This window comes from Natator depressus, chromosome 4 (genome assembly GCF_965152275.1).
Source record: "Natator depressus isolate rNatDep1 chromosome 4, rNatDep2.hap1, whole genome shotgun sequence".
Lineage (NCBI taxonomy): Eukaryota > Metazoa > Chordata > Testudines > Cheloniidae > Natator > Natator depressus.
This window is the reverse complement of record NC_134237.1, coordinates 133,683,789-133,709,930: the sequence shown is the minus strand read 5'-3', so window position 1 is coordinate 133,709,930 and position 26,142 is coordinate 133,683,789.

Here is a 26,142-nt window from a genome sequence, read left to right as displayed (position 1 = left end):
TGAGAATTTAAAAACTGGCCAGTGAAACCCAGTGATCGTCACCCTGGTGCTGTTGTGAACAAACAGAGCTCCTCTACCACGCCTGTCGCTGCTTCCGTGGATTCACATTGTCTCTACAGACAATCTAGGCTTCAGAGCAGTACACAGACTGTGACAATTCTGGAATCATCTCTTATAGATGAGAACCACCAGAGTTATGATAGGAAAGATCTCAGAAACACACAAACAAAAATTCCACGTTTTGGGAAGGATATCCTCATGCTGTAATTAACAAGTCAGGAAGAGACTTTCTCAGGTGGCAGTTGGTTTGATAAGTGCCTATTGTAGGGTTTCTTGCACCTTCCTCTGACACATCTGGTACTGGCTACAGCCAGGAGACCGGATTCTGGACGAGACGGACCTCTGATCTGATCTGGTGAGTTGCCACGCTGCTAATGTGCTTCTTACTCTGCAAGGAACAAATACAGACAGTCCTTGCCTCAAAAAGCTCACCATCTAGAAGACACTGTCAATAGGCAGGACACAGCGAGAGAGCTAGAGGGTGGCATCATCTTAGAGTATTTGAGATCAGATTCCTCTAGTCTTTGGGCAATTGGACTGACGTGGGTTAGTGCTTGCGGGCTCACAAGAGAGTTCTTAAGGGAGAGCATGAATGAGAAGAGACCCAAGCAACTATGATGTTCCAAAGGGAGATTAAGAGGAGAAATCCGCATGCACTCGGAGAATTCTTACCTGGGTGGTAAGTCCTCAAAGGCACCATATGCAATGATTTGCTGACATAGCCTCTACGGCAGCTTAATATTCGACCTCTTTGAAAATTTCCCAAATTCAATTTTTCAGCTAAATTTTTCATCAACATTTCGAATTTTGCCCAAATCTATCCATTATTTTTGGGGGGAGGGGGAAATTGGAATTTTTTTAGAAAGGGGTTGAAATTTGTTTTACACTTTGACAAATTTCATCCAAATTTTGACTCAAAAGAAAAGTTTATGGAACTTTCAGAATCTCCCCCCCCACCCCCCAGCTCCCTTTTTATACCTTTTGTCTCCGGGCTGGCAATTCTGGATGGTGGCTGGAGAGAATCCATTCACAGCAGGAGGCTGGGTGCCTCCCGGGGGGGAATAAAGGTGGCACAGCAGATGAAAATCAGAGGCATCAACATGATGGATCCCAAATCCCTTCTAACAGCAGGGCAGTTTGGCTCCGAACATCATAGCTCCAGCTCAGGTTCATCCCTCGACTAAGCTGTAGTCCAGCCACCGGTCCAGCATCTGTCAGCACAGTCAGACGTCTACCAGACACGTTACAGTTTGTCATCAGGCTCCCAGTCTGACACGTCTGTACAGGACCTTGGACTCAAATACTAGCACGAGACGAATCCAGGTCATATGGAATCAGACTTCTGTTTAAGGAATGCAAGAACAGAGCATGCAATAGTCCAGAAAGCGAGCTGGGTTTCCAGTGGGCCTGTGCTGAGTGATAGCGTCAGGACCGCACAAAACTCAGTGGCTTTGCCTGCTTTTGATTGAAGACCAGGCCCAACTCGGTGATTTGGGGGGAGCCAGTTCCACAGTGTGAATTCATTTCTATCGCTGAGGTCCAGTAGTTAATACCTGAAAAATCTAGGTCTTTGCAGGGAGCGATGGACTCTGAGAAACAAGCACTGTCTGCATGATACTGACTCCTCACACAAGCTGTCGGCAGCTTGTCTCTGTCTTTGGCTGCTGCATGCAAGTGCCTGGCACATGAGAGCAGGTTGCTGCCTTTCACTGAAAGCCCAGAAGAGTATCTGACACAATTTCAGATGAACACTCCTCGCCATGGAGGCAGCAACGTGTTTCAAACTACTCTGAGCGCCACTCACCGGGGTCACGCTCCCTCCTAGGCACTAACGAGTCAGGCAGTGTGCTGGGCTACTAAAATATGCCTCTGCAAATGAGGAGGTTAATTACCTTGCATGGATGCTTCACCTCCGCCCCCGTCCCCCCACCCTTCCCCCAGCTGGGGAGTCTCGAGTGACGCAGAAAACTTTGGGGGGAAGAGGACACATCAGGAATCCGGGCCATAAGTGAAATTCATTGTTTCCAACTGGAAAGTCATGATGGACGGGAAGAGGCTAATGATCACACCAATAAAATAGATGCAGAGTTCGGAATCAGACCTAGGTTTTATTCCCTGCCTTGGTACTACAGAGACATGGGATGGGTGAACCTCCTTCTTTATATGATTGAAAACTGAGTTAACGTTTTAAAATGATGGTCCCTTGTAGTGCCCGTCTGTCCAGGTACCAGTCCAGTCACTTGGAATTGGCTGTCCACGCCAGGGAGCTTGAGCCTTGGAGCTCCCAGGATTCACCCTTGAAGTGGAGGTGGCAAAATGCCATGAGCACGTCTGTTCCCACAGGGTCTGAACTGATCAGGTGTCAACAGCCCGTAGCTCCCCATCCAGCCAAGCGCTTAAGCACCCGCTTAACTCTAAGCATGAGTCATGCCCTGGAAGTCAAACGTGTGTAAGTGCCTTGCTGGATCAGGGCCTTTACTCCCACTGAAGTCAATGCAGGAGGTGCTCACAACCTCATAATATTAGGCCCCCTCTCCTCCCCAGCATGGCATTTACAGCCTGTCTGCAAATTTCTAGCCTACTCTGTTATCCAGTGGGCCAACTTACTGGCCAGGTCATCTTCTAAAGCTCCCTCCAGGGGAGGAATTTTAGTCCCTTTCTGAAGGGATGGGCTTATGTCCCAAAACAGGTAAACCTGGCCCCTTTTCCCCCCACCCACAGAGCTCCTGGGCATCTCTCTGTCCCCACTGAGCTTCAGGGGACCTGCATCTATGCACTGATTCCTGGCCTCACACACATCACTTGTGGTGGCAGCTGATTAGTCACCAGTGGGGCTGTACAAGCCCGCCGGGGACCCTGGGTAGGTACTCGAGTGGCTAGCCCATGCTGCTGTGGCTTCGCTGATATTGTGATTCGAGCCTGCTTGATCAAAGCTAGCCTACATGTCTCCAGTCACACCTCTGACTGCAGCGCAGACACGGTCCCTGTCCCAAAGAGTTGATAGTGTGAGGGATAAGCCCCATGCACCTGGACCCTGATCCAACAAGCACTTAAGTATGGACTTCTCTGGATGCATGTAAGTGGCCTCATTGACATTGGTGGGACTAGTCATGCTAAGTGCTTTGCTGGCCCTGTTGAGGCTTGTGGACTGCAGTGGGAGAGACGGACGCTCAGCGTCTGTCAGGCTAAAGCCTCATTTAAACTAGGCATGAACACATGATCGGACATGCAACGATAGCTTGGGAGGGCTGTGGAGAGATGGTAGGAAATGTTCCCTGAAGAACTAAGTATTCAAGAGGGGTCTGTCAGTGCAGAGAGCGTGTCCTTGGGAGACAAGAAGTGGGAAGCTGTTCTAGGCAGGATGGAAGATCAGAAGCCAGGAGTGCATAAGAGAGAGGTAAAGCTTCAAACATCCCTGGTTTCCAGGACCTTTACAGAGAGCTCGTCTCTTCCTGCTACAGACAGGGCCAGGCTGCAGTACTGGGGTCTGGGTGTGAACTTTCCCAAAGTTTGGATGTGGAGTCCAGGATGGTGTTGCAGGGTGTGTGACTGCCAAAGCCTCGGAGCATTGGGATCTCCAAGTCAGCAATGTTAAAGTAATTTACCGCCTGCCGCTGCATGAAAATGAAATCTGTCATGCTTGGCTTGACCTGTTGGCTGAATCATCATTATGTGGGGAACACTTGTTTGCACTGTGCAAAAACAAGTGTGTGTGGGCGGGGGGGTGCAAAGATATTGCATGTGAAGCGTGTTACAGGATCCAGTGGCTGAAAGTTGAAGCTAGACACATTCAGGCTGGAAATAAGGGCTACATTTTTAACATTACTCAGAGTAATTAACCATTGGAACAAATTTACCAAGGGCCATGTTGGATTCTCCATCACAGACAATTTTCAGATCAAGTTTATGTGTTTCCAAATGCTCTGCTCTAGGAATTACAGTGGGGCAGATCTCTGGCCTGTGCTATACAGGTGGCCAGACTGGATGATCACAATAGTCCCTTCTGGCCTTGGACTCTATAAATCTGCACAGGAGCCAGCAAACAGAGCTGTAAACAGGGGAGTTTGAATGGGAGTTTGCAAGGGGAGTTTGTATTGCGGTGCTTGTTTGGGGTTTGTTTTGCTGTGGGGGGTGGTGTTTGTTTCCCAGATGAACAGGATTTAGGTGGGAAGGCTATGACAGACCAGAGGCAGCAGCGGGAGTTACCCAAGTAGTGGAAGACACAAGGAAGATGACTGGATGTGGAAGCTGCGGTATGTACATGATCCTGGAGGGGGTACCTGGAAAGAGTTTTGTCAGCATGAAGTGCCGCCTGATAGAGCTGATGGAAGAGAAGATCCGAGGACTGGAGATGCAGGTGGAAAGTCTGGTTGAGTTTAGAAGGGGGTTCGAGCGGATTATGGAGCAAAGACATGAGGCGGCTGAAGGGAAAAGCTCAGACTTGCAGATGGAAGCAGGACTGAAGAACTCTGAGGGGAGACTGCTGGGTGAAGAAAATGGACAGTGGAAGCATGTGACGAAGAGAACCAGGCAGAGGAAAAGATGGGCTAGTGAAGGAGAAATAGAGCTCAAGAACAGGTTTTCAGAGTTGGAAAATGAAAGAGGGGCTCAGCAGGTGGTCACTGAAGGTGGAAGGGCAAAGAAGAAGAGAAGAGCGGCTAATCCTATAGGAAAAGGAGAAGAGTCAATGGAGACTACACCAAATATGAGCCCCAGGAGGATACAGGATGGGTTGACAAGGATTACAAGGGAGAATAGGAATGGAAAGAACTTGCAGCCAGAGGGAACAGGGGATAGACCGGAGAATCGCACCGTCACCAGGAAAAGGCAGGTCTACGTGATCGGGGACTCCTTACTGAGAAGAATGGACAGGCCTGTAACCAGAGCTGATCCAGAGAATAGAAGGGTGTGCTGTCTTCCAGGTGCTAAGATACGGGATGTGGACCTGAGGTTGAAGAGGATCCTAAAGAGAGTGGGAAAGAATCTACTGATCGTCCTTCATGTGGGAACAAATGATACTGGTAGATTCTCGCTGGAACGTATCAAGGGAGACTATGCCAGGCTGGGGAAGATGCTTAAGGAAATCGAGGCTCAGGTGATCTTCAGTCGGATTCTGCCTGTTCCTAGAGAAGGGCAACAAAGGAGTGACAAGACTATGACTATCAACAGATGGCTCAGGCTGTGGTGCTATAAGGAGGGCTTTGGGAGACATTCATGGACAGAGTACAGTTCTCTCGGGATGGACTTCATCTGAGTAGGGAAGAAAATAGACTTCTAGGATGGAGGCTGGCACAACTGATTAAGAGAGCTTTAAACTAGGAATCTGGGGGAGATGGTTGGGAGATGTCCAGGTAATTGCCACGCCGGATTTTAACATTGAGAGGGAAGAAAACCAAGTAAGAAAGGATACAGCCGTGGGTAGGAGAATGGACATAAGGAGGAAGGGCAGTGTGGATACCAGTCTAATAGGTCATACTGGCTTTAGATTGTCCATGCCTAATCAGGTAAAGAATGTGAGCGAGGCCAAACAGCAAAAATTAAGATGTTTGTACACCAATGCGAGGAGACTCGGTAACAAAATGGAGGAGCTAGAGCTACTGGTGCAGGAAGTAAAACCAGCTATTATAGGGATAACAGAAACATGGTGGAGTAGTAGTCACGACTGGACTATAGCTATTGAAGGGTATGTGCTGTTTAGGAAAGACCGAAATAAAGGTAAAGGTGGTGGAGTAGCATTGTATATCAAGGATGAGGTAGAATGTAAAGAAATAAGAAGAGATGGAATGGATAAGACGGAGTCCGTCTGGGCAAAAATCACTTTGGGGAAGAAAACTATTAGAGCCTCCCCTGGGATAGTGCTTGGGGTGTGCTATAGACCGCCGGGATCTAATTTGGATATGGATAGAGCCCTCTTTAATGTTTTTAATGAAGTGAATGGAAACTGCGTGATCATGGGAGACTTTAACTTCCCAGATATAGACTGGAGGACAAGTGCTAGTAATAAAAATAGGGCTCAGATGTTCCTAGATGCGATAGCTGATGGATTCCTTCATCAAGTAGTTGCTGAACCGACTAGAGGGGATGCCATTTTAGATTTGGTTTTGGTGAGTAGTGAGGACCCCATAGAAGAAATTGTTGTAGGGGACAACGACAACCTTGGTTCAAGTGATCATGAACTAATTCAGTTCAAACTGAATGGAAGGATAAACAAAAATAAATCTGCGACTAGGGTTTTTGATTTCAAAAGGAGTGACTTTCAAAAATTAAGGAAATTAGTTAGGGAAGTGGATTGGACTGAAGAATTTATGGATCTAAAGGCAGAGGAGGCCTGGGATTATTTTAAATCAAAGCTGCAGAAGCTATCGGACGCCTGCATCCCAAGAAAGGGGAAAAAATTCATAGGCAGGAGTTGTAGACAAAGCTGGATGAGCAAGCATCTCAGGTGATTAAGAAAAAGCAGAAAGCATACAGGGAGTGGAAGAAGGGAGGGATCAGTAAGGAAAGCTACCGTATTGAGGTCAGAACATGTAGGGATAAAGTGAGACAGGCTAAAAGTCAAGTAGAGTTGGACCTTGCAAAGGGAATTAAAACCAATAGAAAAAGGTTCTATAGCCATATAAATAAGAAGAAAACAAAGAAAGAAGAAGTGGGACCGCTAAACACTGAGGATGGAGTGGAGGTTAAGGATAATCTAGGCATTGCCCAATATCTAAACAAATACTTTGCCTCAGTCTTTAATGAGGCTAATGAGGATCTTAGGGAAAATGGTAGTATGACAAATGGGAATGAGGATAGATATTACCATATCTGAGGTAGAAGCAAAACTCGAACAGCTTAATGGGACTAAATCAACCCAGATAATCTTCATCCAAGAATATTAAAGGAACTGGCACATGAAATTGCAAGCCCATTAGCAAGAATTTTTAATGAATCTGTAAACTCAGGGGTTGTACAGTATGACTGGAGAACTGCTAACATAGTTCCTATTTTTAAGAAAGGGAAAAAACGTGATCTGGTAACTACAGGCCTGTTAGTTTGACATCTGTAGCATGCAAGGTCTTGGAAAAAATTTTGAAGGAGAAAGTAGTTAAGAGCATTGAGGTCAATGGTAAATGGGACAAAATACAACGTGGTTTTACAAAAGGTAGATCGTGCCAAACCAACCTGATCTCCTTCTTTGAGAAAGTAACAGATTTTTTAGACAAAGAAAACGCAGTGGATCTAATTTACCTAGATTTCAGTAAGGCGTTTGATACGGTGCCACATGGGGAATTATTAGTTAAATTGGAAAAGATAGGGATCAATATGAAAATTGAAAGGTGGATAAGGAATTGGTTAAAGGGGAGACTACAGCGGGTCATACTGAAAGGTGAACTGTCAGGCTGGAGGGAGGTTACCAGTGGAGTTCCTCAAAGATCGGTTTTGGGACCAATCTTATTTAATCTTTTTATTACTGACCTCGGCACAAAAAGTGGGAGTGTGCTAATAAAGCTTGCGGATGATACAAAGCTGGGAGATGTTGCCAATTTAGAGAAGGACCGGGATATCATACAGGACGATCTGGATGACCTTGTAAACTGGAGTAATAGTAATAGGATGAAATTTAATAGTGAGAAGTGTAAGGCCATGCATTTAGGGATTAATAACTAGAATTTTAGTTATAAACTGGGGACATATCAATTAGAAGTAACAGAGGAGGAGAAGGACCTTGGAGTATTGGTTGACCACAGGATGACTATGAGCCGCCAATGTGATATGGCCGTGCGGTCTTGGGATGCATCAGGCGAGGTATTTCCAGTAGAGATAAGGAGGTGTTAGTACTGTTATACAAGGCACTGGTGAGACCTCATCTGGAATACTGTGAGCAGTTCTGATCTCCCATGTTTAAGAAGGATGAATTCTAACTGGAACAGCTACAGAGAAGGGCTACTAGGATGATCCAAGGAATGGAAAACCTGTCTTATGAAAGGAGACTCAAGGAGCTTGGCTTGTTTAGCCTAACCAAAAGAAGGCTGAGGGGAGATATGATTGCTCTCTATAAATATATCAGAGGGATAAATACCAGAGGGAGAGGAATTATTTAAGCTCAGTACCAATGTGAACACAACAACAAATGGATATAAACTGGCCATCAGGAAGTTTAGCCTTGAAATTAGACGAAGGTTTCTAACCATCAGAGGAGTGAAGTTCTGGAACAGCCTTCCAAGGGAAGCAGTGGGGGCAAAAGACCTGTCTGGCTTCAAGATTAAACTTCAAGATTAAATTAAAGTTTATGGAGGAGATTGTATGATGGGATAACATGATTTTGGCAATTCATTGATCTTTAACTATTCATGGTAAATAGGCCCAATGGCCTGTTATGAAATGTTAGGTGGGGTGGGATCTGAGTTACTACAGAGAATTCTGTCCTGGGTATCCGGATGGTGAATCTTGCCCACATGCTCAGGGTTCAGCTGATCACCATATTTGGGGTAGGGAAGGAATTTTCCTCCAAGGCAGATTGGAAGAGGCCCTGGGTTTTTTTTGCCTTCTTCTGTAGTATGGGGCACAAGTCTCTTGCTGGAGGATTCTCTGCACCTTGAAGTCTTTAAACCATGATTTGAGGACTTCAGTAGCTCAGACAAAGGTGAGAGGTTTATTGCAGGAGTGGGTGGATGAGATTCTGTGGCCTGCATTGTGCAGGAGGTCAGACTAGATGACCATAATCGTCCCTTCTGACCTTAATATCTATGAGTCTATCAGTCTATGTGGCTGCCTGGACGTCTCCTTTCTCAAACTCCGCTCAGCAAGGTTAAACCAAACTGAACAGGTTCCCAAAGGCAACAGGGCAGGGGGAAAGAAACACACTGTGTTGTTTGAAGAAAAGGAGTACTTGTGGCAACCTGCAAGCATCTCCTGGCACGGAGTCCTGGGAAATCTATTCCAGCCAGCACGCAGGTCCGTGCTGCTGGAAAGGGAGCATTTCTCTACAAGTCAGCACTAATGGGAAGCTGGGTCATCTCGTTGAAAGTGGCCCCAGAAGTGTGTGTCACACAGTGGGCTTGGCGATGGGGGTGGGAATGGGGCTGGAGTGAAGACAGCTCAGATGATTGGGATCTTGTCTGTCCCTAGGTTACTAACTCAAAGATGGTCTGGATTAGACTCATTAGCTTTTCTGCCTTACACTACTGCTGGCTCTCGGTCTACCTTTTGACACTTATATAGAGCACTGGTCACCGCAGTACACAAGGCCTGGAAAGCCTTCGAATTAGTTGACCATGGTAGGTAGTTCCAGCAACTGAATAGGTTGTTTCAGGCATAGGCGCCGACTCCGTGGGTGCTCCAGGACTCAAGCACCACCAGAAAAAAACTAGAAGGTGCTCATCAGCCACAGCTGTTGGGCAAGGCCACTGATCAGCTGTTGGGCAGCTGGCAGGAGGCACTCGAGGGAGGACAGAGAGCAGCAAGCAACACGTGGGAGGGGACCTAGGGGAAGGGAGTAGAGCAGGGGTGGGAAGAGGCGGAGCGAAGGCGGGGCCATGGGGGTGGGGCCTTGGGACGAAGCAGGGGTGGAGCACCCATCTGGGAAAAATACCTGTGGCTTCAGGTACCCTCCAAAGTATTTGTTTTTGTTTCTGCATTTCTCGCATCACCTGGGCTCTTTACTTTATCGTGTAGTACAGTGTCCGTAGAAGCATATTCCATTGTTCACCAGGATATTCTAACTTGGAGTCTGACTCCTTCGGTACATCTTTCCAATTCCTTCGTCCATTAGACAGTTGCACTGCTTAGGATCGAGGGGTGGGATTCACGCAGGTATTCAGGCACCTGACTCCTGGGAATGAGGTGCCTAAATACCTGTGTGACTCACGCCCTTGGAGTATTTCTTTTGGGCACCTGCTCTAGCAATGGTCATTGGCTTCAAATTGCACCAGTCATCCAGGAAAGGGGGGGGGGGGCTTTGCTCTCCTGTTTTTCCATATCTGTTTCTGAATTAGTTGCAAGTGGCCATCTTGTTTTAGACACCTAAGGAGTGGATGTCAATGGAATTACTCCACATTGACTTGGTCTTAGAGAGCAGTAGTTTGGCTCCTCCTTTGCACCTGCTCCTAAGTAATCATGAAGGTGTTCCAGATTGGTCTTGTGGGCTTGTATTTCTTTATAGCCAAATAGGGACCCTGATTAATCTCCTTCGCTTTGCTGATTGTGTTTGTGACAATTCATTCTGCTGGCTCTTTCCACACTGGGAATGTGGAGTCAGCAGGCCTGCTGCAATACTTGGCCATGAAATGATCAGCACAGGAGAGGGGTAGGGGCATCAAGGAGTTGTTTCTGCCTCCCTGAATCATTGGTTGCCCCACCTCCAGCCCAGGTGTAAGTTACAGCAGGCTAGGGAATGAAGCCAATTAAAGGACCAGTGCTACAGCTAGGTGGGTTCTGTTCCAGGGTGTATTTGAATAAGGAAGGGGAGGTGGCTTGGGCTCATATGAAAACATTTTCTCCAAAAATCCATGTGTAGTTTCAATCATCTAAACTAACTGGAGGGCGTTGGCATCTGCTCGCAAAAGGGGGAGAAAATGCAGTGCAACAACTAAAGGATTTGCTCGTGAGTTATTTGCTCATCTAGCATTTCTGGCACTGCTGGGGATGTCATGATTTTTTAGCCCATTGTGATCAAAACACATGACACCCTGCACAATTCAGTACCGGATCAGCAACCTGAGTGTTTACACCAGGCCGGTAAAGATTTTCCTCTCTCTGCATAATTCCACACTCCTAGGTTTCCTTCAAGAATGAGACAGACATTAATTTTCTCCAGGCTGGATGGAATCACAGTTTTGTTTTGTTTTTCTAGGTTAAGAACGACATTATCAACAACCACGAACTAATCACAAACAGATCAGCAACAGTAAGCTAGCTTGATTTCTCTCTTAGCCTCTGGTCCCAGAATGTGCAATTCTGCAGTTACGCATGCTTTTCGTTCCAGTTCCTGTATTATACTCATATAAATGTAAATAAGAGTTACAAATGCCAATGTAAAAAGCTCTTGGCCCCTAACAGGTAACTAGACTTACAAACACACTGAGGACCACCCAGCTTCTAAAAACCAGTTACAAATCAAGAATTAACTCAGCTAGCCAGTACATCAAAGCAGCAAAAAATCCCTTCAACCATCTCAGGAACATACGTATCTGTTTATCCACAGAGATGTGTACATTTGCAGTAAACATAGGCACTCCTGTTTTTAACCTCACCTTCCATGTTACACTGAACTCCTGGTAAATGTGCCTTAGCTCTTATATCTGACCCAGCTAAGATGGCACAGGGCCTAGTTAAGCAGTTACCTTCTGAATCTCCACAGCAGTCTTTCCATTCTAGGTAATGCTGTAGTCCAGAGGTTCTTAACCTAAGAGCCCCAGTTAACCTGCAATAGGAGGGGGTATCCTGGTGAGAAGGCGGGGGGGCCTGGAGTGTGAAAGAGGGTCCTGGCATGGGAAAGGTTGAGAACCCCTCTCTAATCCAAAGGCTTTTTAACAATGGAGTCAGAGGATTTTCTGGTTCGTTTCTGTCCCAAATATTTTACCATAACGGTGTCGGTTTAAGTCTCTGCCAGACAACCAGGACAGCGTGCGTCTCTTCTTGTCTTTGCGTGCAGTTTCAGTCACTCTCCTAGAAGCAGAAGCAATCATGGCCCTAAACTGCCATAATGCAGCCCACGTCTGCTTTGTGAGACATCTGTTGGCAGCTCAGCCTATTTGTTTAGATCAAAATAATACAATGCAGCAGACTGTGTTGCCATCCCATTTCATTCCTCAGCTGCTCGTCAAGCTTCTCAGGATTCCCTAACCGATGCCTCCCAGATGTTCCGTTATTTCAGGGCGCACACTATTTATTATTATTTGCATTACTGTTGCACCTAGACCACACAACCAAGATCAGGGCTCCCTGGTGCTGGGTGCTGGGCAACCACATAGAAATAGAGAGGACAGACACGAGGTAGGGTGAAGAAAGTATTACAATCGCCAGCTGGTAGGTGGGAAACTGAGGCACAGAGATTCCATAGTGTCCACTAGCAACTTCGCTTCTGCTATTGGTGCTCAGATACTACGGTGATAGGAATCAGCATAAAACCCTCATATTGATAGCTACTAAGGCCAGGTTCATGCTATGGACTTTACCAGCATAGCTATGTTGGTCAGGGTGGGAAGAGGTGTGATTCCTCACCAACATGGCTGTGCTGGCAGAAGCCCCTTGGGTAGGCCCAGTTATTACTGGTAAAAGTGTAGCTTGTTTTGCTTGGGGTGAGGGGAAGGGAGGTTACTAGACCAGTACAAAGCACAGCTTTGCCAGTTCAGCTGCATCCCCACGAGCACTTGGTCAATATCGTATCCTGGGGATCCTAGACCGGCAGCGTGCTCCTAGTGTAGGCGTCGTCTAAAGGTCACACTTAGCTAGGAATTGAACGTAGATCTTCTGAAGCCCGGTCAAGTGCTGTTGCCACAAGACCACTTCCTACCTTCTCTCAAAGGAGAGTGAATTATTAACCCCCAGTGGTACTCCTTCCACCACATGTAGGAAACAGGGGCCTCTTTATCTGCAGTGTGGTTTTCCTCTGACGTTCTAGCTACTCAATAAACGAGCCACCACTGCCTGCAATTCCTGCGTTGTTCTGCAACATTTCCCATGTGGTTTAGCTTCAAGAGACACTCTGTTTCTCCAGTTGGCTTGTGTTTTCAGCCTAGGCTGACACCATGTTGCATTCAGGAGATAGCCCGGTCGTGTCTGACCTTTATTGAGCTTTGTCTGAGTTACACAGTAGGCAAAATAACTTTGTCACCACTAGAGGGTGCCCAGGAAAACCTAGCAGAACATCGTTTTATGCGGATTAGATTTACAAGGCACTCCATTTTTGTTTACATATAGGAGTAAAACTAGTTCCCCAGGTGGCATACCCAAGGGCGTTTAGCTCTGCACACAGGCACTGTCAGATAAGCATCTTATTAGTTAGAGAGTGCTCGTGCTTAGAAGCCCCAGTTACTGACCAGAACGCCATTGCGCTAGGCACTGCACAAATACACATCTTAAAATGTCCTGCCGCATGTTGCTAATAAATTTGTAGATTCATAGATTTTCAGGTCAGAAGAGACCATTATAAGCATCTAGTCTGACCTCCTGTATCATACAGGCCATAGACCCTTACGTAGTAATTTCTGCATCAAACCCGTAACATCTGGTTGAGCAAGAGCAGCGGTTCTCAAGCAGGGGCCTTGCGGGGCCATGAGCAGGTTTCAGGGAATCCACCAAAATAAACGGAGCTTCAGCCCCGGGCAACGGGGCTTGGGGAGGGAGTGCCACCCCCACCGTGTGACTCACCCAGCCTGTGGGTCAGCACCAGCAACAAGTGTCACACTGGGTAAGTTAAAACAAAAATGATATTCAGTTTTTTATTTTTATACCTATATTCTCCTTTTTTGATATATATACATGGTGGGGGTTTGTGTGTGTGTGTGTGTGTGTGACTGTATAACCAGCAATTTCATGCAGCTTTTAATCTCCTGGATTTGCAGGAAAACAGTTGTTGTGGCACAGGTGGGCTATGGAGCTTTTATAGTATGTTGGGGGGGCCTCAGAAAGAAAAAGCTGAGAACCCCTGAGCTGGAGCATTTAACAAATAACCAGGCTTGACTTAAAGAATTCAAGTGATGGAGAATCCACCGCACCTCTAGGTATTTGGTTCCAATGGTTAATTACCCTCACTGTTAAAAATTTGAAATGTATTTCTACTGTGAATGTGTCTAGCTTATCGTCGAGCCACTGGGTCTGGTGATGCCTTTCTCTACTAGGTTACAGAACCACCTGCTGTCAGAAATCTCTTCCCCACATAGATATGGATAGACTGTGATTAGACTTTTACCCTTTGCTTGAGCTTTTTAAGTTTCTTGCTCTAAGGCAGACCTCGGAGCACTCTAGGAGCTCTTCTGAACTCTTTTCAATTTTTCAGCGTTCTCTTTGAAATGTGGACACCAGAACTAGATGCACTATTCCAGTCATGGTCTCCTTAATTCTGTATACAGAGGTGATAAAACCTTCCTACTCCTACTTGATCGTCCCTTGCTTTTACATCTAAGAATTGCATTCACCCTCTTAGCTGCAGCATCACCTGGGAGCTCATGTTCAGTTGGTTATCCACCAGGACTTTGCAGTTCTTTTTAGTGTGGATGCATTCCAGGATATTTCTCCCAGCTTGGAAGTGTGACCTGCCTTCTTTGTTCCTACATATATGACTTTGCATGTGGCTGTATTTAAAATGAGCCCTTCTCACCAAGGAATCCAGATCACTTAGAGCAAAACTAATGAGTGTCAAACAGTGCCGCTACTCACCCAAGGTGAGAAGCTGGCCCGGGCCCGTCTGGAGGTATATGATGGGTGACCGGGTGCTTAGTGCTTTCCACCTGGGTTTGACTTGGAGTTCTGGTGTCTCCTTCACCCAGCTATCAAGAGGAATTTGTGTGCTCAGCCCTTAGAGGAAGAGAGCGTGTGACACTGCTCTGCAGTGAATATGAACTGCATGAATGGCTATGAAGGGGACTCTCATCCAGCTCTCCTCAGGGGTAGGAAGATAGCCAGAAGCCCAAGCTGAGGTGGGATGTGAGGAAGAATTGACACAGGGAAAGCCGAGTCTCTAAGAAGGGTTCAAGTCCCAGTTTGGACCTGTGCCTTTTTCCCACCCAGCTCTAGGGACTTCTGGGACTTGTAGTTCAGGCACCATTACAGTTGTAGACCTGAGAGCAAGGCCTGCTGGGAGAGGAAGTGGTATAAAGGCAAGCCACTTTGCTCATTATGGACCTCTCCAATGAGAACATCAGCTGAGAGAGACCCAGGAAAGAAACCTGCCAAAGGGCCAGGTAAGACAGGGTGGGAAGTAACTGGCTTGGGGGAAGAGTGCAATGGACTATCGGAGGCTGGAGCAGAAGGCTGCTATGCTTTTTAGGGCCTTGTGGCTGAAGTCTGTAGTAGAAGGAGGGAATGGGCACCTCTATGCCTCAGCTGAGCTGCTGGGAGGTGGTGAGCTGACACCCTCGCAGCCGAGGTCTGGTTCTACTGCTGCTGGACATTCCTTGCCCTGGAAGGAAAAGACTTTGGGTTCAGCTGGAGGGCTAAATGATCCTATTGCCAGAGGGAAACTGAGGCACAGGCAGGATAAGCAACCCTCCATTGAACGCCCCTCCTGGGAAAAGATTCATAGACCTAATAGGCTTATAAATTTTCCCACACCTGAACTCTGGCTGTGCCACCAAGCCCATTCATCTGAGGAGGTGGGAAAAACAGGTCTGATCCTGTAAGGACGTTTGAATCCAAGGGTTTTGTTCAGGGATAATTGTTGCTTTCGGTAATGTAAGATCCCTTAAATAAAAAAAATACATCAGATTTCCCAGGGTTAAGTCTCAGCCGCAGCGACTTGAACGGGAGTTTTGCCATTGACTTCAATTAGACCATTGTTTGCCCTACACAAGTGGATGTGGCCCAGGGAAGCGGTTTCCATCACCGGGAGTTCTCGGTTTGAGTCACTTCACAGGCACTTCATTCATGCTCTTTGTGCAGCCTGAAGTTTCCTCCTCATATTGCAGCCTGTCCAGCACGCAGCAGGGAGCCTGTGCTCTGCGGGACCGGAGACATTCTTGGGTGTGGCTGGGCCCCAGCACTGAAAGGTGAGCAGAAAATACAAGTTTAAGATTTAAGGGTATGTCTACACTACAAACCTAAATCCTCTTATGTTAGGTCGACTTACAGCCACTGCAGTAATTACTGCGGTGATGCATTATCCACACTGCCCTCCTTGGGTCGGTGGTGCGCATCCTCACCAGGAGCACTTTCACCGACCTAAGAGGGGTAATGTGAGGAGCTGAGAACCCAGTCTCTTATTACTGCTGGAGCCCGGTTGCCCCACAGGCTCCTGGGCTCCTGGGGGGCTGCCTTCCCCCCGCCCCTCGTGGAATCAGCCCCACCACCACCACCCACTCCCCGCCCGGAGCCAGGCAGCCTGGTCAATGTCATGGCTCTAGTTTGGAATCATGACATTGACAAGACAGCCAACATTCCCAGCTGGGAGCTGTGGGGGGAGCCACCCAGGCTTCTCGCTCTGGCCCCCAGCTGGGAGGGGAGTCCAACTGCGCACTCTCCATGGGAGTGGGAGGCAGCTGGGCTTTAGCTGGCTGGCTTTCTGGTCAATTTCACCCGGCATGAGTTAATGGAGATCCACCTTAAGATCCCAAATCTGTGACTGATCCTGCTCCAGCTGAACTCCGTGAGAGTTTTGCGGTTGACTTAGTGGGTGCAAGGATGGGTCCAAAATATGCAGAGACTCGAAAATGGCAGCTGTCTTGCAACCAAATAGCTGGGAAAATCAAACCTTCCTTCACACACCTGCTAAGATCAGCTCAGGATTCAGGCTTCTGTCTCCTCTTTGTTGCATGTGATTACATAACTACCACCCAAACCAGTGGTGGGTGGGAGGGTGCACTCACCTACACACTCTTAGATGACAGTGATATGAACAGTTGCAGGAGAAACCTCTGACTGGGGGCCTGGCAAGTAAAAGCCTCTCAGTTCATCCCCCAATAAGCAATCGAACCATCTGACTGGGTGCTCCAAGGGGCTTGTGGAAGTGCTGAGCCAAGGGTAGGCTGCTGCTCCAGTCAAGGACAAATCGATTTCATTTATTTGTCATCCTCCCCTTGGGGAAAGGGGCTGGAACAACCCCTCCTCCCCATTTGGTTCTATCTATGCCAGGATCAGGGTCGTACGTCGCTGAACTGCTCCAGAGCAGGCCTCCTCCACTGCTCTCTCTGATTTCGGGGGGGGGTTAACACCATTTCCTGTGCCTCACACTGCCCCTTGCTAACCTGTTGCATCCAACTCTCCCAGCCCCTTCAGTAAAGCATGGGCATCGGTACATGGCTGAGCAGGGGTGGACTTGCACGTGTGCTTGAAGAGCCTTTTGGAAACGGGGCTCCTGCACGTGAACGTCTATGACCACCAGCTGGTGCTTGCCTGCAGCTGCATGTGTTTGCTTATTTGTCCTTTGCTGGTGGCCTGGGATAGAAAGAGACACTCACGCTGGCTGCACTACCTTGCACACCTTCTTCCCACCCCATCCCTTCCCGCGCTCCTGTCCTGCCGGACAAGAAACCGCAGAACAGTAACATCCTTAAGGTGGGCTGGGGAGAAAAGGCCTCTTCTGGAGCCAGACCATCCTGTCACTAGGAGTAACCAGGGGAAGCGGAGCAAAGGAAATCTAGGAGGAAAAGCCTCCGGCAAGTGCAGTGTATTTGACTGCGGAGGCGTCTCGCAAGGAAGTGGTGCAAACCCCTGTGGTTTGGGATATCAAAAGCTAAAGCACTGGAAGGAGCAGCCCTGCACAGGCCCCCTGTGATAGATCCCACTCTCTTCCCTTCTGCAGTAGTTCTACCCACTACTGTCAATTAGAGCTTTGCCATTGACTTCCATGGTGCAGGGCATCAGGGCACCTACACCCAATAGGCCTCTATGAGTAATTACAGTGGGGCTAAGTCTGCAAGGGGCTCCTACCAGTTTCAATGGGGAGTTGCCTACCCAAGGCAGAGGCTGGCCTCCTGGTGTCCTGGCCAGTACTCACTTTACTGCACATTACATAAAATCCAGTTCACTACGGCTAAATGTGACACAAAAGGCCATAAAAAGCTGTGGGCATGAGACTCTGACTTGAGGCTGGCACTGGTGGCTGGTGGGGGAGGCAAGCTCAGCTGAAAGCCGTGTGATTTGGGTGAAAGACACTGTGTGGGAAGCATCTCTCCTTCAGATGCTAGGTGTGTAGGAGACCGTTTCACTGCATATGATTCTGGCAGAGTCATGCAGCCTTGGGAGTGAGAAAACAAAATGCCTGGAGCAGCCAAATGGGATGGAAATAAATGACAAAACTTCAGTGCATGTAGAATTAAGGCAAAGATTTCAGTGGAAGCCTTAAAACTTCTGCCTGCCTGCTCTCCTGAAATGCTTTAGCCACCATCCCCTAACCTAGCAGCTGCAGTCAATCCTCAATCCCAAATTCTAGGGATGAGACTTCTGAAAGCATTCAGCATTACATGCTGTTCCCTTTGACATCCATTGACTCCAGCGAGAACAGTTGGGCTCTGTGCTTTGAATATACCACCCAAGATCTCTGGTCTCTACTGATTCTCCCCAATGCCTCACCAATCACTGATAAAACAATCTACATCACCCAAAATGATTGGAGGTCACCTCAAGTCCGCTGTTGCACCAATCTCCATGGCTGGAGCGTGTTTGGCAGGATGATCATCCCTCCATGTTCTGTGGGAGTCCCTTATGGTTAGCAAGAGATGAGGCAGCCCCTGGCATAAGTCTCTGAGCACCCTCAAGCCATCTGCTTGTGTTTCTTTCTTTGGTTGGGTCCCTATGAGGAGGAGGTTCCTGCTGAGAGAGTGCGAGATCGCCCACTTGTGCTGGATACCCATTGCCAAACTGGATCCCAGCACACACAGCCTGCAAGAGATATTTTCACTGAGGTTGCTATGAACTACAGTCTCTTACTTATTTGCTACCTTAAACAAATGTGCACTTGGGGACCTACCAAGGGAAGCCTAGGATCAAGTACCAACGCTCCAACTGATGAGCTGCTTATTGTATTTTATTATGAATCAAAAACTCTGCGTGACCCCATACGCTCACATGACACTTCACAAAGGCACAGCAAGACATGGTCCCTGCCCCAAAGAGTCTGCGATCCAAGGCAGACAACACAGACACCAAGGCCACTGGAGAGCGGTTTCCTAATGAAAGCTGTTGAGATGTCCGCTCCCGCTGCTGCTTTGCCAGAGAGACCGGCCTTCATTGCCCACTTGCTAAAGTTTCCAACAATCACTTTTGTACTTTCTCCAAGGCTGCCCCTCACAATTGGGAGGAGCTCCCCCTAAACCTCCACAGAGTCACATCATTATCCTCCAAACGTCTCCTTAAAACTCCCTTTTGCTGTGATGCCTTCAAAAAACTGGAGAATGGATAGGCAGTGGTGGTAACACACCAACTACCTATCAGGCTACTCTGCATGGTCTCATTTTTCCCTTGTAGTCCCCTATGTGTCTGGCTCCAGCTGTTGTCTTTTGTTAGACTGTAAGCTTTTTGGGGCAGGGACGGTCTTTTTGTTCTGTTTGTACCGCACCTAGCACAATGAGATCCTGATCCATGACTTGGGCTCCTATCTGGTTCCACAATCCAAATGATGAATAATTCTCCTTTTGTCATTGTCCTCACCCTTTATGGTTATTATCTGCATATTCTGGTGCTGTCAAGGGACCCAAACCAGGGATCGGGGCCCCATTGTATCCGTGTAACAAAACAACAGTCCCTGAACATACAGCTGGACTATAAAATAAGACCCCAAGCAAGCAGGGTGAGCACAATGCGACAGTCGTGATTTGTGGAAGTCCCAGCTCACCGCGGCATCATGACGGACATTTTCAAGTGTCCCAGTGACTTCAGCTCCGGTCTCCCATTTTCAAAAGCAACTTTGGAGTAAGGAGCCTGAGTCCCGCTGAACATGCCGCCTCCTGTAGGCTCTTGTACACGTTACCCCGGGGCAAAAGTGGGCGTGAAGGAAGGATTCGGAGGAGGCAAGCGGGGCATCTTGGCCGATGTGCAGTGGAAGATGTGGCCAAGTGTCGAAGGGAGCGTGATGAAAGGTGCCAGGCGGAGAGCGTGAAACGGAGACCAGTGAGGCAGGAGGGATGCAGCGGGGGACCACGAAGGGATGCAGCTGGGAGCTGATTGTAGCGTGACTGTCAGGAATGGCATGATGAACGCATGAGATGAATGCTTTCTGCTCTTCCTAGGCCGGGGTGAAGGGAATACAGGACCCTGGGCTATGAAAGTCTGGGGATGCCTAAACATCCGGGGATGCCTGATGGTGCGCTGCTCTGTCTGGGCCAGCTTTAGATCTAATAACGCCCAGGGAGAGCAGAACTGATACGTTTACTTACATACTGTACAGAGTCCCTGCTTCCAGCAGGGCTAGAGCCCGGGACAACTGCCCTGAGATCAACAGCTCACAGATGGAAATGCCGGGGTGTGTGTATCGGTGTGATGGGCTTTAGCTGGGGGTTGGAGTCGTCTTCACCCTTCCTCCAGCCCCACAGCATCTCTCGTGTCTCTCACAGCACTGAAGGGACCAGACTGTTGAACACAAAGCTGATTCTTAACTGAGGCTGCTGGATGCAGGCAAACCATGCGGGGGTTTTTTAACTCCCACAATGACTAATAAGGAACACACAAGCACTCCTGAAATCCAGGAGGAAGAGATGCCAGGAGAAGAAGAGTTTGCATGTTGTGGATCCCAAGTGAAGGTGAGAGCAGAGATGGGCAAACCAGGTGGCATATCCCCCCCCCAAACGTGCTTAAATGCTTTGCTATGCAATTCCTGTGGAGCTCAGTGGAGCTTATCCATCCACTTAAATGTTTTGCTGAACTGGGGCCCAAACCTCTCACGAGTCACCTAGACACTCAACAGCAATCTGGAGTCTTCTCTAACCTATCTAGAAAGGAGCACAGCTGCTGCCCATTTCCTGGGGGTGGGATTAGCAAGACCTGGCCTTTCACTTGAGTTCTCATCTTTTATTATGGAGCTCATGGGAGAAGGCCCAACGCTGACCGTGAGCGAAGGCGATAAAAGGAGAAGTGAGGAGGCAGAACCAACCGGCGAGCGAGAGAGTGCTGAGAAATGAGAGCGGAGATGGAGGTGACGGCAGAATTGGGCAGAGCCATGAAGGTGTAGCTTGAAATTGGAAGGTGAGAGAATTTGTCCCGTGGTTGATGTGGATTTTCTTGTGGTTTTCTGCTGTCCTGGTTCCAGCGCTGGGCATAGCCACCAAGCACAAAGAGGCATGAAAAAAAAAAAGGATCTGGATGTTTTAGGATGCTGAAAGCGAGTTGGTTTGAGCTCTGTTCTAAATGTGGATGATGCATCCCTTTTATTTTCAGTGCTGGCTCCTCGGTGCCTGGGGAGGCCCGTCACAGCCTGTCGAACCCTGGATTCTGCCCCATCTACAAATAGCTGGTGCTTGCTGAAAAGAGCAGATTTGGTAAACCCCATCAACAAGCATATTCTCAGCCAGGCATTGTTCCAGTTTGTATATGTTTGAAAAGAACTGTTGGGGCATATGTTAAAGCTGGCATCTTCCCTGGGACTTGTTAAGATCTGATGCTGGAATGCGATAACCATATCCTGATGCACAAAACATTAAACAAATAAAAGCAAACAAAGTCCACTAGAGATTCTAGTGAGGCTGGTAAGAAGAGCCTTTACTTACATATTGTGCAGAACTGAACAACATACCAGACAGTGCTGCAGTTCCTGGCTGCTTCATCTTTCTGAATCAAAATGGCTAGAGAGTGTTTCTCATAGGATAGGTTTCAGAGTAACAGCCGTGTTAGTCTGTATTCGTAAAAAGAAAAAAGAAAAGGAGTACTTGTGGCACCTTAGAGACTAACCAGTTTATTTGAGCATGAGCTTTCGTGAGCTACAGCTCACTTCATCGGATGCATAGCATATTGTGGAAACTGCAGAAGACATTATATACACACAGAGACCATGAAACAAAACTTCCTCCCACCCCACTGTCCTGCTCGTAACAGCTTATCTAAAGTGATCATCAAGGAGGGCCATTTCCAGCACAAATCCAGGTTTTCTCACCCTTCCCCCCCCCCCCCCAGACACACATACAAACTCACTCTCCTGCTGGTAATAGCCCATCCCTCTTTGAAACCTCTCTTTATAATGCGCATGATAATCAAGGTGGGTCATTTCCAGCACTAATCCAGGTTTTCTCACCACCACCACCACCCCCACACACACACACACACCCCCCTCCAAAAACCACACACACAAACTCACTCTCCTGCTGGCAATAGCTCATCTTACAATGTGCACAGCAATAATCCAAGTTTAACCAGAACGTCTTTGGGGGGGGGGGGGTTTGTAGGAAAAAAACAAGGGGAGATAGGCTACCTTGCATAATGACTTAGCCACTCCCAGTCTCTATTCAAGCCCAAATTAATAGTATCCAATTTGCAAATGAATTCCAATTCAGCAGTTTCTCGCTGGAGTCTGGATTTGAAGTTTTTTTGCTTTAAGATAGCAACCCTCATGTCTGTGATTGCGTGACCAGAGAGATTGAAGTGTTCTCCGACTGGTTTATGAATGTTATAATTCTTAACATCTGATTTGTGTCCATTTATTCTTTTACGTAGAGACTGTCCAGTTTGACCAATGTACATGGCAGAGGGGCATTGCTGGCACATGATGGCATATATCACATTGGTGGATGTGCAGGTGAACGAGCCTCTGATAGTGTGGCTGATGTTGTTAGGCCCTGTGATGGTGTTCCCTGAATAGATATGTGGGCACAGTTGGCAACGGGCTTTGTTGCAAGGATAGGTTCCTGGGTTAGTGGTTCTGTTGTGTGGTATGTGGTTGTTGGTGAGTATTCGCTTCAGGTTGGGGGGCTGTCTGTAGGCAAGGACTGGCCTGTCTCCCAAGATTTGTGAGAGTGTTGGGTCATCCTTCAGGATAGGTTGTAGATCCTTAATAATGCGTTGGAGGGGTTTTAGTTGGGGGCTGAAGGTGACGGCTAGTGGCGTTCTGTTATTTTCTTTGTTAGGCCTGTCCTGTAGTAGGTGACTTCTGGGAACTCTTCTGGCTCTATCAATCTGTTTCTTCACTTCCGCAGGTGGGTATTGTAGTTGTAAGAATGCTTGATAGAGATCTTGTAGGTGTTTGTCTCTGTCTGAGGGGTTGGAGCAAATGCGGTTGTATCGCAGAGCTTGGCTGTAGACGATGGATCGTGTGGTGTGGTCAGGGTGAAAGCTGGAGGCATGTAGGTAGGAATAGCGGTCAGTAGGTTTCCGGTATAGGGTGGTGTTGATGTGACCATCGTTTATTAGCACTGTAGTGTCCAGGAAGTGGATCTCTTGTGTGGACTGGACCAGGCTGAGGTTGATGGTGGGATGGAAATTGTTGAAATCATGGTGGAATTCCTCAAGGGCTTCTTTTCCATGGGTCCAGATGATGAAGATGTCATCAATATAGCGCAAGTAAAGTAGGGGCGTTAGGGGACGAGAGCTGAGGAAGCGTTGTTCTAAATCAGCCATAAAAATGTTGGCATACTGTGGGGCCATGCGGGCATCCGATGAAGTGAGCTGTAGCTCACGAAAGCTCATGCTCAAATAAACTGGTTAGTCTCTAAGGTGCCACAAGTACTCCTTTTCTTTTTTCTCATAGGATAGTTAACTATGCAAGCGCCTGGCTCCAGTTTCTGATCCCAGCTACACCAGAGCAAATCCAGAATCACTCCATTGGGGATGATGCTAACGTTCACGAGGACGTGATTCCCATTTACACTTGGACAGCGAAGGGGCCTCAGAGTGGCTGCAAACATTTACACCCACTACCCGGTCCCTTCCCACAGGCAGAGCAGTGAAATGGGGCCATAAGTGTATGAGAATCCAGCCCATGAAACTTCCAGCACTTGTGAACGTTTCCATGAATTCAGCCCATTGTCTGTATACTCATCGTGATGGGCTGTGTAAACTCCATGCTGGTTAACAGGAGCCTGAGGCCAATTAAGCCACTCTTAAGTGGCACTCTTAGAGGGTGTGAGGCATAACTGAGGCCCAAACCCAGCTGGGGAAGAGCTCGGTTTTCAGAAAGAAAGGAGCCCAGATGGAATGCTCTGGGGCTGGAGTGCTCCGGGGCTGGAGCACCCCTGGGCAAGAGGCACTGATGGGGAAGAGGGAGGAGTGGGGGCAGGAAGAGGCAGAGCGAGACCAGGGCATGCCCAGGAGAGGGGGAAGAACAGGGCGGGAAGGGGTGGCGTGTGGGCGGGGTCTGGGGCAGAGCGGGGGATCAAGCATCCCGGGGAAATCAGAAAGTTGGCACCTATGAGGGAGGGGACCTAGGTGAGAGGTAGCCGGGAGTTTCCCTCTCTGGGCTAAAGGCTGAGAGAAGCATGGGAGGCCTAGAGCCAAACTAGAGGGTCCTGGGGCAAGAGGAAGCCAGAGAGGCTCAGGGCGGTGAAGCCTGGGGACTGAGGTGAGTTGTCCTAAGCTGGAGGTAGTGAAGCCTAAGAGGTGTTTGGATGGACGTTTAAGGGGCTACAGGGATGAATTCTGCAGTTACTCTCCATATGCATTATAAAAATATGTGTATAAGTGTGAATATGATGGAGCTGGAATACACTTCATGCAAAAGGTCTCTTGTAAGGTCTCATTACAAAGCTTATGATCTACGGAGTGTGTTCATCCTGTTCATATGGGTGGATAAAGCAAACATGCTCAATGAAAGCATCCCCAGATGGTGTGTGAGTAGCACTCATCACCCCCTGGACGATTCCCAGGGCATCAGGCACCCCAGTGTATCATTGTTCCCTAGTTTCAATACACAGCCATACTAACTGTATTTGGCTGGCTGCCGTGACTTCCTGGTGACTTTCCCTTGATGGTTTTTTTTTTTTTTTGGAGGCAGTAACTAGTGGGTGCTTAGAATGTAAGAACATATGAGCTGCCAACGGGTCAGACCAAGGGTCCATCCTGTCTTCTGACGGTGGCCAATACCAGAGCTTCAGGGGGAGTGCACAGAACCAGGCAGTTATCTAGTAACCCACCCCTGTCTTCCGTTCCTGGCTTCTGGCAGTCAGAGGTTTGAGGTTGCCCAGAGCATGGGGTTGCATCCCTGACCACCTTGGCTAATAGCCATTGATGGACCTATCCTCCATGAACTTACCTAATTCTTTTTTGATCACAGTTGCAGTTTTGGCCATCACAGCATTCCATGACGATGAGTTCCACAGGTTAACTGCATGTTGGGTGAAGAAATATTTCCTCTTGTTTGTATTAAACCTGCTGCCTATGAATTTCATCAGGTGACCTCTGGCTTCTGTATTGTCTGAAAGGGTAAATAACATTTGCTCTTCACTTTTCCACACGATTTATGATTTTGTAGACCTCTATCATATCCCTCCTTAGTCATCTCTTTTCTAAGCTGAATAGCCCTAATCTTTGTAGTCTCTCCTCATATGGAAGCTGTTCCAAACCCTTGATCATCTCCTTTGCCCTTATTCTGAATCTTTTCTAGTTCCACTGTACCCTTTTTGAGATGGGGCAGCCAGAACTGGAATCAGTATTCAAGGTGTGGGCACACCATGGATTTATATAGTTGCATTATGATATTCTCATCTTATTTCCTATCCCTTTCCTCCCAGTTCCTAACATTATTAATCTTTTTGACTGCTAGTATGCACTGAGCTGAAGTTTTCAGAGAATTGTCTATGGTGACACCAAGATCTTTGCTAATTTAGATCCCATCTTTTATATGTATAGTTGGGACTATTTTTTCAAATGTGCATTACTTTGTGCTTATCAGCATTTAAGTTTGTTTGCCATTGTGTTGCCCAGTCATCCAGTTTTGTGAGATCCCTTTGTAACTCTTCGCAGTTGGCTTTGGATTTAACTATCTTGAAAATTTCATATCATCTACAAACTTTGTCACTTCACTGTTTACTCCTTTTTCCAGATCATTAATGATCATGTTGAACAGCACAAGTCCCAGTAAAGATCCTTGGGGGACCCTGCTATTTACCTCTTTCCACTGTGAAAACTGACCAGTTATTCCTACCCTTTGCTTTCTGACTTTTAACTAGTTACTTACCCATGAAATGGCCGTCCCTCTTATCCTGTGGCTGTTTAGTTTCCTTAAGAGCTTTTGGTGAGGGACTTTGTCAAACGCTTTCTGAAAATCCACTATGTTCACTGGGTCACCCTTATCCACATGTTTGTTTGACCCCCTCAAAGAATTCTAATAGATTGGTGAGGCATGATTTCCCTTTACATAAGCTGCGTTGACTCTTCCCTCAACATATTATGTTCATCTATGTGTCTGATTCTGTTCTTTACTATAGTTTCAACCAATTTGCCTGGTACTGAAGTCAGACTTACCAGCCTGTAATTGCTGGGATCACCTCTGGAGCCTTTTTTAAAAATTGGTGTTACATTTAGCTG